General features: G+C 51.2%; 2 protein-coding genes across 2 annotated transcripts in view; one reads left to right on the forward strand and one right to left on the reverse strand.

The window, feature by feature from the left end:
• Nucleotides 1-14549, reverse strand: part of LOC123767553 (CD82 antigen) — a 690815-nt gene that overhangs the window by 317228 nt on the left and 359038 nt on the right. The gene's annotated exons all lie outside the window — the stretch shown is intronic.
• Nucleotides 1-14549, forward strand: part of LOC123767767 (uncharacterized) — a 672233-nt gene that overhangs the window by 145088 nt on the left and 512596 nt on the right. The window lies entirely within an intron of this gene.

Genomic DNA, 14549 nt, shown 5'->3' on the forward strand with positions numbered 1-14549 from the left:
CCCTCACACACCAGGACCACCACACACCAGGACCACCACACACCAGGACCCTCACACACCAGGACCACCACACACCAGGACCACCACACACCAGGACCCTCACACACCAGGACCACCACACACCAGGACCCTCACACACCAGGACCACCACACACCAGGACCACCACACACCAGGACCCTCACACACCAGGACCACCACACACCAGGACCCTCACACACCAGGACCACCACACACCAGGACCACCACACACCAGGACCCTCACACACCAGGACCACCACACACCAGGACCCTCACACACCAGGACCACCACACACCAGGACCACCACACACCAGGACCACCACACACCAGGACCACCACACACCAGGACCCTCACACACCAGGACCACCACACACCAGGACCCTCACACACCAGGACCACCACACACCAGGACCACCACACACCAGGACCCTCACACACCAGGACCCTCACACACCAGGACCACCACACACCAGGACCACCACACAGCAGGACCCTCACACACCAGGACCACCACACACCAGGACCCTCACACACCAGGACCCTCACACACCAGGACCACCACACACCAGAACCCTCACACACCAGGACCCTCACACACCAGGACCACCACACACCAGGACCCCCACACACCAGGACCACCACACACCAGGACCCTCACACACCAGGACCCTCACACACCAGGACCACCACACACCAGGACCACCACACACCAGGACCCTCACACACCAGGACCACCACACACCAGGACCCTCACACACCAGGACCACCACACACCAGGACCACCACACACCAGGACCCTCACACACCAGGACCCTCACACACCAGGACCACCACACACCAGGACCACCACACACACCAGGACCACCACACACCAGGACCACCACACACCAGGACCCCCACACACCAGGACCACCAGGACCACCACACACCAGGACCACCACACACCAGGACCACCACACACCAGAACCACCACACACCAGGACCACCAAGACCACCACACACCAGGACCACCACACACCAGGACCACCACACACCAGGACCCTCACACACCAGGACCCTCACACACCAGGACCACCACACACCAGGACCACCACACACCAGGACCACCACACACCAGGACCCCCACACACCAGGACCCCCACACACCAGGACCACCACACACCAGGACCACCACACACCAGGACCACCACACACCAGGACCACCACACACCAGGACCACCACACACCAGGACCACCACACACCAGGACCCCCACACACCAGGACCACCACACACCAGGACCACCACACACCAGGACCACCACACACCAGGACCACCACACACCAGGACCCCCACACACCAGGACCACCAGGACCACCACACACCAGGACCACCACACACCAGGACCACCACACACCAGGACCACCACACACCAGGACCACCACACACCAGGACCACCACACACCAGGACCCCCACACACCAGGACCCCCACACACCAGGACCCCCACACACCAGGACCACCACACACCAGGACCCCCACACACCAGGACCCTCACACACCAGGACCACCACACACCAGGACCCTCACACACCAGGACCACCACACACCAGGACCCTCACACACCAGGACCACCACACACCAGGACCACCACACACCAGGACCCTCACACACCAGGACCACCACACACCAGGACCACCACACACCAGGACCACCACACACCAGGACCACCACACACCAGGACCACCACACACCAGGACCCCCACACACCAGGACCACCACACACCAGGACCACCACACACCAGGACCACCACACACCAGGACCACCACACACCAGGACCACCACACACCAGGACCACCACACACCAGGACCCTCACACACCAGGACCACCACACACCAGGACCCTCACACACCAGGACCACCACACACCAGGACCACCACACACCAGGACCCTCACACACCAGGACCCTCACACACCAGGACCACCACACACCAGGACCACCACACAGCAGGACCCTCACACACCAGGACCCTCACACACCAGGACCACCACACACCAGGACCACCACACACCAGGACCACCACACACCAGGACCACCACACACCAGGACCACCACACACCAGGACCCCCACACACCAGGACCACCACACACCAGGACCACCACACACCAGGACCTCTCCGCCTCCAGACAGTGTGAGACTTCGATCTCCAAGAATTTCGACGTTTCTTGATGTTGCTCGGCCATTTTCTTGGATAAAAAAAATGCACAAAGAAATTTGAAGGCATTGGTAAAGTCCGCCGGCCCGTGTGGCCATTATGGAGCCCTTCTTCAGGGCAAAGTTACTATTACAGCGAGAGAGAAAACCCTTTCTCACGCCTCCTGGACACTTTATATATTTGTGATGTTCTGAAAGCATATTACGGTTCTAGTAATAGTCTATAGGTAAACTGGCACGTAGATCTGTCATTAACTGAGAGTATTCTCAAGTTATAACTTTATTGTATTATAAATAGTTGGGTTAAATGATGACAAATCAATGCTTAACTCGTTTTCTTTGAAATGGTCTGAAGAATTTGGTTTTCTGTGAATGAAATTCTTGGAGATACTCAAATAGTTTTTGAATTTCATATTTCACGTGTTTAAGAATAATAGACTGAATTGACGTAACCGATCGTAATGAAACCTAACCTAACCCGACCTTAACCTAACCTGGTGTAGAGTGTGTGTCAGGCCCAAAGTGTCGTGACACAGTGGTGTAGTGTGTGTGTCAGGCCCAGAGTGTTGTGACACAGTGGTGTAGAGTGTGTCAGGTCCAGAGTGTCGTGACACAGTGGTGTAGTGTGTGTGTCAGGCCCAGAGTGCCGTGACACAGTGGTGTAGTGTGTGTGTGTCAGGCCCAGAGTGTCGTGACACAGTGGTGTAGTGTGTGTGTGTCAGGCCCAGAGTGTCGTGACACAGTGGTGTAGAGTGTGTGTCAGGCCCAGAGTGCCGTGACACAGTGGTGTAGTGTGTGTGTGTCAGGCCCAGAGTGTCGTGACACAGTGGTGTAGTGTGTGTGTCAGGCCCAGAGTGTCGTGACACAGTGGTGTAGTGTGTGTGTCAGGCCCAGAGTGTCGTGACACAGTGGTGTAGAGTGTGTGTGTCAGGCCCAGAGTGTTGTGACACAGTGGTGTAGAGTGTGTCAGGTCCAGAGTGTCGTGACACAGTGGTGTAGTGTGTGTGTCAGGCCCAGAGTGTCGTGACACAGTGGTGTAGAGTGTGTCAGGCCCAGAGTGTCGTGACACAGTGGTGTAGAGTGTGTGTCAGGTCCAGAGTGCCGTGACACAGTGGTGTAGTGTGTGTGTCAGGTCCAGAGTGTCGTGACACAGTGGTGTAGAGTGTGTGTCAGGCCCAGAGTGTCGTGACACAGTGGTGTAGTGTGTGTGTCAGGCCCAGAGTGTCGTGACACAGTGGTGTAGAGTGTGTGTCAGGCCCAGAGTGTCGTGACACAGTGGTGTAGAGTGTGTGTCAGGCCCAAAGTGTCGTGACACAGTGGTGTAGAGTGTGTCAGGTCCAGAGTGTCGTGACACAGTGGTGTAGAGTGTGTGTCAGGCCCAGAGTGTCGTGACACAGTGGTGTAGTGTGTGTGTCAGGTCCAGAGTGTCGTGACACAGGTGTCCAGTGTGTCACCTGGAGCAGCTGTGAGCCTTCATGGGTGTCCCAGCTGCTACAGATGGGGTGCAGGTGGGACGCCAGGTGGTGACAGGTGGGGACAGGTGGTGACAGCTGGTGACAGGTGGGGACAGGTGGTGACAGGTGGTGACATCTGGTGACAGGTGGTGACAGGTGGTGACAGGTGGTGACATCTGGTGACAGGTGGGGACAGGTGGTGACAGGTGGGGACAGGTGGTGACAGCTGGTGACAGGTGGGGACAGGTGGTAGCAGGTGGTGACAGGTGGTGGCAGGTGGTGACAGGTGGGGACAGGTGGTGACAGGTGGTGACAGCTGGTGACAGCTGGAGACAGGTGGTGACAGCTGGTGACAGCTGGTGACAGATGGCCATATATTCCAGAGAAGTAATACAGAGTAATAGTTCCTAGAGGCCAGACGCCAACGTTAACATAGCGTTGGTGTATAGAAATATAGCGCAGCAAGATAATGCTATACGGACCAAGCTCGAATAGGCTCGAATAGGGTAGTTAGGTTGTCCACGGCTTGCGGTCATGTCAAACCACGTCAAATTATACAGTTGACACCTGACAAGACCTAGTGTGTCGGGACCAGGAGTTGTGATGAAACGAGGGAAAGGAATAGTGCCCAACCAGTTGGACAGTCGGGGATTGAACGCTGACTTGCATGACGCTCTACCGTCCAGCCCAAGTGGAAAGGGATTTAGAAGCAGCAGGATCGGGTGGAGGTAGTGCAGGAAATCAGTCAGTTATTAGTTTCACTGGATCATCTCCACGTCACTAGTGAGAGAGAGAGAGAGAGAGAGAGAGAGAGAGAGAGAGAGAGAGAGAGAGAGAGAGAGAGAGAGAGAGAGAGAGAGAGAGAGACAGAGAGAGAGAGAGAGAGAGACAGAGAGAGAGAGAGAGAGAGAGAGAGAGAGAGAGAGAGAGAGAGAGAGAGAGAGAGAGAGAGAGAGAGAGAGAGAGAGACAGAGAGAGAGAGAGAGAGAGAGAGAGGGAGAGAGAGGGGGGGGGGGCAGCTAGGCCTATGGCCGATTTAGAGTTTTCTTGCAAGGAAATTCTGTGTGACTAACCAAGGTGCCCCACCACCCGCCGCCCTCCACACAATGGGTCCATTACCCACACAACACAAAGGAAATTGTTCCTGGCTAAATTGATGAATTTTGCGCTGACGGCCGCATAGTTCTTCTTGGAGGGGCGGGAGAGAGAGAGGAGCACCCATGCCCACCTCTCCTGGGAGAGTTTGGAGGGGCGGGGGAGAGAGTTCCATACACATTCTGGGCTTCTTTTTAAGCTTCCAAAGATGTGAAGATAAATGACTCAAATGATTTATTGGGACGACGTGTTATTGGGACGACGTGTTGTTGGGACGACGTGTTATTGGGACGACGTGTTATTGGGACGACGTGTTGTTGGGACGACGTGTTATTGGGACGACGTGTTGTTGGGACGACGTGTTGTTGGGACGACGTATTATTGGGACGACGTGTTGTTGGGACGACGTGTTATTGGGACGACGTGTTATTGGGACGTCGTGTTGTTGGGACGACGTGTTATTGGGACGACGTGTTATTGGGACGTGCTCCTTCCATACGTCGTCTTGTCGTGGTAGCCTGCGGGCCGCTCCAAGCAACAGCCTGGTGGATCAAGCTCTCACAAGTCGAGCCTGTGTGTTTGTCTTGATGGTCGGGCCGTCGTCTGGTCACGTGGGTAGCCTGGAACTTACCCGTGTGTGTGTTCGAGGGTTGGTGGGGTGTCTGCGCGCGCCGGCCTCCAAGGAGAGGTCGTTCTCGCCAACGACCCACTGTTTTGGAGGGTTGTCGTTTAGTGGGGCGTTATGAGACAATATGGGGGTCATCGCCCCCCTGGCGGTGGGGTCAGTGGCATCCTTCTCTCTCTCTCTCTCTCTCTCTCTCTCTCTCTCTCTCTCTCTCTCTCTCTCTCTCTCTCTCTCTCTCTCTCTCTCTCTCTCTCTCTCTCTCACACACACACACACACACACACACACACACACACACACACACACACACACACACACACACACACACACACACACACACAGCCTTCAGGAACCTGTGTAAGGAATCATTCAGAATCTTGTACACCACATATGTAAGACCAATCCTGGAGTATGCGGGCCCAGCATGGAGCCCGTACCTTGTCAAGCACAAGACGAAGCTGGAAAAAGTTCAGAGGAATGCCACTAGACTAGTCCCAGAACTAAGAGGCATGAGTTACGAGGAAAGGCTGCGTGAGATGAACCTCACGACATTGGAAGATAGAAGAGTAAGAGGAGACATGATCACTACCTACAAAATTCTCAGAGGAATTGATAGGGTAGATAAGGATAAACTGTTTAACACGGGTGGTACGCGAACAAGGGGACACAGGTGGAGACTGAGTACCCACATGAGCCACAGGTGAAGACTGAGTACCCACATGAGCCACAGGGACGTTAGAAGGAACTTTTTCAGTGTCAGAGTAGTTAACAGGTGGAGTGCATTAGGCAGTGATGTGGTGGAGGCCCACGGGGGGGGGGGGGGAATAATTATATTCCTTGTAAAACCAAAGTGAAAGGGATTTATCAGAAGGCACCAAGCCATTACGACTATATAGCACTTGGAAGGGATCAGGATAAGGATCTGGAATGGGACGGGAGAAAGGAATGGTGCTCAACCACTAGGACGATCGGGGATTGAACACCGACCTGCATGAAGCGAGATCGTCGCTCTACCGTCAAGTGACTAGATTACTAATAAAAAAAATATATATAATATATATGTGGATATAAGAGCAAACCTTACTCCTGAGGCTCATATAAATAGGATGCCGTCACTCTGTTTTGTGTCTTAGAGGAGTAAGATCTGTATGACAATATTAACACATAACGGAACTCACAAGGGTTCAGAAGCTTGCAACAAGACTCTTCCCAGAATTGCGAGGGAGTATGAAGAGAGACTGAAGGAACTAAACCTGACAACACCTAGAACAGAGAGAATACCCACCAAACACACACCGAAACTACGACGTTGGTGCAACGTTCGAACAAGGTTTAACACCTCCTAACCAGTTATAACAACCAATATAGCACTTTGTAACAACGTTCTAATACGTCATAAACACGTTAAGCCAGATGTAACAACTTTATTACAAGTTGTAACAAGCGGAAAATAGAGACAGTTTCGGTTTGTGTTTCCAGGGTAAAGAGCGGTATAAAGCACTGAGGGGATTGAGAGAGTGGTGAAAGAGGAAGTGTTGACAATGAGAACTATTGGAACAAGAGACCTTGAGACTCAGATGAGTGAGAGAGATGTTACATATTGAGGAAATGGAATGAACTAAAGAATATAGAAATAAACGACATGGAGCCGGTCGGCCCAGCGGACAGCACGCTGGACTTGTGATCCTGTGGTCCTGGGTTCGATCCCAGGCGCCGGCGAGAAACAATGGGCAGAGTTTCTTTCACCTTTAGCCACTGTTTACCTAGCAGTAAATTGGTACCTGAGAGTCAGAGAGCTGACACTGGCTGCATTCTGGAGATGTGCGTGTGTATGTGAGAGAGAAATACATATTGTAGTAGACATGAGAGAAATTGGGTAGGGGACCATTTCATTAGACAATCAACGATTATAGAAAGGCGGGGTCCAAGAGCTGACACAAATAGTGAATACTAACGCTAAATACAATCAGTAAACACACGCACACACACACACACACACACACACACACACACACACACACACACACACACACACACACACACACACACACACACACACACACACATACATACACACATACACACACATACACACACACACACACACACACACACACACACACACACACACACACACACACACACACACACACACACGCACAAGCACAGTACTCTGGGGGGTGTGGTAGCTGAGTGGACAGCGCGCAGGCTTCGTAACCCTGTGGCCCGGGTTCGATTCCCGGACTAGGCAGAAACAAATGGGGCAAAGTTTCTTTCACCCATGCCCCTGTTTCCTAGGAGTAAATAGATACCTTGGAGTTAGACAGCTGTTACGAAGCTGCTTCCTGGTGTGTGTGTGTGTGTGTGTGTGTGTGTGTGTGTGTGTGTGTGTGTGTGTGTGTGAAAACAAATAGTAGTTAGTAACAGTTGATTGACAGTTGAGAGACGGGCCGAAAGAGCCAGAGCTCAACCCCCTCAAACACAACTAGGTGAATACAACTAGGTGAACACACACACACCCTTTAACACAAGAAAGAGAAAACAGAGAGGAAATGAGCCTTCTTCCTGGGGTGACTAAAGCGGTTGTGCACAGTGAAGCTCGCCACAGTAACCGGGGGGGGGGGGGGAGGCTAAGAGCAGCCCGTCCTTCTACTAGCACGTCGTATTATGACGTACACTCTTACCTAAGGCCTAAAATCATCGTACTAGAAGATGGAAGCGACTGGCGAAAGTGACGTACTGTCCCCGTTTTCTGTTTTGGGTCCTCTGGTAGGTTAGGATAAAGGGGGCACTTTAATATGACTAGTTTCTTGATGACGCTGGGAAATATGGAGCCAAAGGTACTGAAGAAAGGCTGACACAATAGGCCCTATGTACTAAAGACTGAGAAAAAAGGTGATAGGTACTAAAGGGTGACATACAAGGTAGTAAAGGAAGGGTGACCCTTGATGTATTAGCCGGCAGAGACGTGGTGGTTGTGGCCCCCAGACCCCTGGAGACACGCCTGCCGCCCACCTCACTACACGTGGCTGTACACGGCCACACTGAGGCAGTGGACGGCAGCACGAGGACGGCAGCGTGTGAAGGCTGACAAGGCCCAACAAAGGTGGTTTGATTACGTTCTGCAATATTGACAATGGTTATTGAATGGTATATATATATATATATATATATATATATATATATATATATATATATGCGAACAAGCCTGAATGGTCCCCAGGACAATATGCAACTGAAAACTCACACCCCAGAAGTGACTCGAACCCATACTCCCAGGAGCAACGCAACTGGTATGTACAAGACGCCTTAATCCACTTGACCATCACGACCGGACTAATGAGGTGATAGCCGAGGCTATTTGAACCACCCCACCGCCGGCACTCGGATAGTAATCTTGGGCATAGCATTTTACCAAATCACCTCATTCTTTGGGGCATGAGGTGATTTGGTAAAATGCTATGCCCAAGATTACTATCCGAGTGCCGGCGGTGGGGTGGTTCAAATAGCCTCGGCTATCACCTCATTAGTCCGGTCGTGATGGTCAAGTGGATTAAGGCGTCTTGTACATACCAGTTGCGTTGCTCCTGGGAGTATGGGTTCTAGTCACTTCTGGGGTGTGAGTTTTCAGTTATATATATATATATATATATATATATATATATATATATATATATATATTCCTCCTCCTCAAGAAGACAGCCTTCCTGTCTTCCTCCTCAGCATCAGATGACCTGGTTAAGGAAATTCTACCTGACACCCTGAGTGATGTAGCGGGGATACAGGACCCCCACTACACAGAATGCGACACGAAATGGGGTGCCATGGCAGACCCAGCACTCAGACCAGCCATGCCGAAATCAGCTCCTGCAGATGTCTGACATCAGGTACCTGTGTAAAAATGTCGTCAACATACCTGCAGTATATGGCCGGTTTCAAGTTCATGTCGACTAAGACTTTTTGCTCGATGGTACCCATGTAGAAGTTCGCAAACAGGACACCTAGGGGAGAACCCATGGCGACCCCATCTACTTGCTTATACATGTGTCCATCCGGGCTCAAGAAGGGTGCCTCTTTAGTACAAGCTTGGAGTAGTTTCCTTAGACTGTTTTCTGGTATGTCAAGAGGAGTACAGGCCGGATCACGGTACACTCTATCGGCTATCATCCCGATTGTATCATCCACAGGTACGTTGGTAAACAGAGATTCTACGTCCAACGAGGCTCTTATCCCTGTGGCCCGTGTTCCCCGCAGCAAGTCAACAAATTCCTTTGGAGACTTCAGGCTGAAGGCGCAAGGGACATAAGGAGTCAGCAAGCCGTTGAGTCGTTTCGCCAGTCTGTACGTGGGTGTGGGTATTTGGCTGATGATAGGCCGAAGTGGGTTTCCAGGCTTGTGTGTCTTGACATTTCCATACACATATCCAGGTTTATATTCCCCAATAATCTTTGGCAGGTGGAGTCCAGATTTCTTGGCGTTCACAGTTTCAATCAATTTGTTGACCTTTGCTTTCAGTTCGGCTGTAGTCTCCTTCGTTACCCTTTGGAATTTAGTTTGGTCAGAGAGTATGAGGTTCATTTTCGCCAAATATTCGTCTTTTTTTAAGAATGACGTATATTGGCGACTTGTCGCCTCTCCTGACAACTATCTCCTTGTTCTCACGAAGGCTCTTAGCTGCCGCTTTGAGCTAGGGGGACAGTATGGTGCTTCTGTAGTTGCCTCGATTCTTTCCTCCAGACAACAACATCTCTTTCCAGGCATTCAACGATGCATAAGCAACAGGGCTCCATTAAGGAACATATAATCTCTTCCCACAACCAAACCATCACCAGAGAAATCTTAGCAAACAACACATAAATCATCGATAGATACAGCGATAGCAGGCGGCTTGACGTCTGCGAGGCACTACACATCAAGAAGTCAACACCAGCAATGAACAGCCAATTAATGCACAACTATATTCTACCCACCTCAAGACTCCGCTCCAATATAGAAGCATCAAGAAATATGGACTAATAGGCTTTCTACAATTACTTCCATTCAATACCCATTGTTTCGTGTTCTGTCTTGTGTTGGAATTTAATACCCATTCAATACCCATTGTTGAAAGTTTGTTTTCACCTCATCCACCTCACCCAAATGTAGATATAAACCTCGAAGATGTGTAAGCTCTATTCAGTTTCAGTTGTGTGTTTGTAAACTAAAGTCTTTGAAAATGTAATAAGTTTTACGAAACGCGCTCAAGTGTCGCGTCAGACTAGAAATAAAAATGAATTTTGGAGAATTGATCTTTGAATTGCCATCAACAGTGAAAAGAAACGCAAGAAAGATCGAGAAAATTCGTGTTAGAATTATTAATCTTACTTTTTCGGTCATATTTAATAATATATGTCTACAGGAAAGACTGCTACCAAAATATACTAATATATATATATATATATATATATATATATATATATATATATATATATATATATATATATATATATATATATATATATATATAAAATTTGTAATGAAATACTGTTTGCTTCTTTAAAACACTTAATTTGGACTCTTTCTGCAAAGACGTAGACATATGAAGTGTTAATGAGGCTGTAATGTCCGCGCCTGTAGTAGTTACAGCGCCATTCATCAACTGTAATTATAGCCAAAACAAAACAAAAAAAGTACGCGCAAATTTATATATATATATTTTTTCGCTAATGTATTGCCTGAGAAGATTATATTTAGTTGTATATATCTTTTTTAATTTATGGGTTTGTGTTGGTTAAACCTGTGACAGATTGTGTTGGGGTCCCCGGTAGTTTTGTGTTGAGGGCCCCCGGTAGTTTTGTGTTCAGGGCCCCCGGTAGTTTTGTGTTGTGGGCCCCAGTAGTTTTGTGTTGGGGTCCCCGGTAGTTTTGTGTTCAGGGCCCCCGGTAGTTTTGTGTTCAGGGCCCCCGGTAGTTTTGTGTTGTGGGCCCCGGTAGTTTTGTGTTGGGGTCCCGGTAGTTTTGTGTTGAGGGCCCCCGGTAGTTTTGTGTTGAGGGCCCCGGTAGTTTTGTGTTGGGGGCCCCGGTAGTTTTGTGTTCAGGGCCCCCGGTAGTTTTGTGTTCAGGGCCCCCGGTAGTTTTGTGTTGGGGTCCACGGTAGTTTTGTGTTGAGGGCCCCCGGTAGTTTTGTGTTGAGGGCCCCCGGTAGTTTTGTGTTGAGGGCCCCGGTAGTTTTGTGTTGAGGGCCCCCGGTAGTTTTATGTTGAGGGCCCCGGTAGTTTTGTGTTGAGGGCCCCGGTAGTTTTGTGTTGTGGGCCCCGGTAGTTTTGTGTTGGGGTCCCCGGTAGTTTTGTGTTGGGGTCCCCGGTAGTTTTGTGTTGTGGGCCCCGGTAGTTTTGTGTTGTGGGTCCCGGTAGTTTTGTGTTGGGGGCCCCGGTAGTTTTGTGTTGGGGTCCCCGGTAGTTTTGTGTTAAGGGCCCCCGGTAGTTTTGTGTTGAGGGCCCCCGGTAGTTTTGTGTTGAGGGCCCCCGGTAGTTTTGTGTTGAGGGCCCCCGGTAGTTTTGTGTTGTGGGTCCCGGTAGTTTTGTGTTGGGGGCCCCGGTAGTTTTGTGTTGGGGTCCCCGGTAGTTTTGTGTTGAGGGCCCCCGGTAGTTTTGTGTTGAGGGCCCCCGGTAGTTTTGTGTTGAGGGCCCCCGGTAGTTTTGTGTTGAGGGCCCCCGGTAGTTTTGTGTTGAGGGCCCCCGGTAGTTTTGTGTTGTGGGTCCCGGTAGTTTTGTGTTGTGGGCCCCGGTAGTTTTGTGTTGTGGGTCCCGGTAGTTTTGTGTTGGGGGCCCCGGTAGTTTTGTGTTGGGGTCCCCGGTAGTTTTGTGTTGAGGGCCCCCGGTAGTTTTGTGTTGAGGGCCCCCGGTAGTTTTGTGTTGAGGGCCCCCGGTAGTTTTGTGTTGAGGGCCCCCGGTAGTTTTGTGTTGTGGGTCCCGGTAGTTTTGTGTTGGGGGCCCCGGTAGTTTTGTGTTGGGGTCCCCGGTAGTTTTGTGTTGAGGGCCCCCGGTAGTTTTGTGTTGAGGGCCCCCGGTAGTTTTGTGTTGAGGGCCCCCGGTAGTTTTGTGTTGAGGGCCCCCGGTAGTTTTGTGTTGAGGGCCCCCGGTAGTTTTGTGTTGTGGGTCCCGGTAGTTTTGTGTTGGGGGCCCCGGTAGTTTTGTGTTGGGGTCCCCGGTAGTTTTGTGTTGAGGGCCCCCGGTAGTTTTGTGTTGAGGGCCCCCGGTAGTTTTGTGTTGAGGGCCCCCGGTAGTTTTGTGTTGTGGGTCCCGGTAGTTTTGTGTTGGGGGCCCCCGGTAGTTTTGTGTTGGGGGCCCCCGGTAGTTTTGTGTTGGGGGCCCCCGGTAGTTTTGTGTTGTGGGCCCCGGTAGTTTTGTGTTGTGGGTCCCGGTAGTTTTGTGTTGTGGGCCCCGGTAGTTTTGTGTTGGGGGCCCCCGGTAGTTTTGTGTTGAGGGCTCCCGGTAGTTTTGTGTTGTGGGTCCCGGTAGTTTTGTGTTGAGGGCCCCGGTAGTTTTGTGTTGGGGTCCCCGGTAGTTTTGTGTTGAGGGCCCCCGGTAGTTTTGTGTTCAGGGCCCCCGGTAGTTTTATGTTGTGGGCCCCGGTAGTTTTGTGTTGTGGGCCCCGGTAGTTTTGTGTTGTGGGCCCCGGTAGTTTTGTGTTGTGGGCCCCGGTAGTTTTATGTTGTGGGCCCCGGTAGTTTTGTGTTGAGGGCCCCGGTAGTTTTGTGTTGTGGGCCCCGGTAGTTTTGTGTTGAGGGCCCCCGGTAGTTTTGTGTTGAGGGCCCCGGTAGTTTTGTGTTGAGGGCCCCGGTAGTTTTGTGTTGAGGGCCCCGGTAGTTTTGTGTTGAGGGCCCCGGTAGTTTTGTGTTGAGGGCCCCGGTAGTTTTGTGTTGAGGGCCCCGGTAGTTTTGTGTTGAGGGCCCCGGTAGTTTTGTGTTGAGGGCCCCGGTAGTTTTGTGTTGAGGGCCCCGGTAGTTTTGTGTTGAGGGCCCCGGTAGTTTTGTGTTGAGGGCCCCGGTAGTTTTGTGTTGAGGGCCCCGGTAGTTTTGTGTTGAGGGCCCCGGTAGTTTTGTGTTGAGGGCCCCCGGTAGTTTTGTGTTGAGGGCCCCGGTAGTTTTGTGTTGAGGGCCCCGGTAGTTTTGTGTTGAGGGCCCCGGTAGTTTTGTGTTGAGGGCCCCGGTAGTTTTGTGTTGAGGGCCCCGGTAGTTTTGTGTTGAGGGCCCCGGTAGTTTTGTGTTGGGGGCCCCGGTAGTTTTGTGTTGAGGGCCCCGGTAGTTTTGTGTTGAGGGCCCCGGTAGTTTTGTGTTGAGGGCCCCGGTAGTTTTGTGTTGAGGGCCCCGGTAGTTTTGTGTTGGGGTCCCCGGTAGTTTTGTGTTGAGGGCCCCGGTAGTTTTGTGTTGGGGTCCCCGGTAGTTTTGTGTTGAGGGCCCCGGTAGTTTTGTGTTGAGGGCCCCGGTAGTTTTGTGTTGAGGGCCCCGGTAGTTTTGTGTTGAGGGCCCCGGTAGTTTTGTGTTGAGGGCCCCGGTAGTTTTGTGTTGAGGGCCCCGGTAGTTTTGTGTTGAGGGCCCCGGTAGTTTTGTCTTGGGGTTAGTATCAGAATTTGCTGAGATTTTCAAATAAATTGTAAATAAAAACTACTTTTCACAATAGCGTTTCAGGACCCAAGTTCAAAAAGATGTCAATTTAAGTAATTATATTTGTATAATATCCCGTCTAATATTACTGCCTTAGCTCCTGGGCCCCGGCTCCTGTGCACGGGGTTAGAGCCTCTGCCAAGTGTGCTGGCTAATGGCTCTGGGATCCGATTGTGTTGTGATTCTCATCTACAAAATATGTTTATTTTTATGCATCTCATCGAAGGTGTATTTCTGAATGCTGATTGACCACGTGTGAAGATGAACTATGTGTAATTGGACACATACCATCCCCCCCCCCTTGTTTGTGTTTGTCCTGAGGATACATGCCAGTGTATCACCCCCTCTGCTGTGTCTTCCATCAACTAGAGCACTGGGGGGGACTCGAACCAGTGATCTCCCAGCCGCGAGCCTGAATTCTGTACCATTGATTTGCTCATTGATATCACGTTAGTGTGTGTGTGTGTGTGTGTGTGTGTGTGTGTGTGTGTGTGTGTGTGTGTGTGTGTGTGTGTG

The sequence above is a fragment of the Procambarus clarkii genome, chromosome 67 (assembly GCF_040958095.1).
Source record: "Procambarus clarkii isolate CNS0578487 chromosome 67, FALCON_Pclarkii_2.0, whole genome shotgun sequence".
Taxonomy (NCBI): Eukaryota; Metazoa; Arthropoda; class Malacostraca; order Decapoda; family Cambaridae; genus Procambarus; species Procambarus clarkii.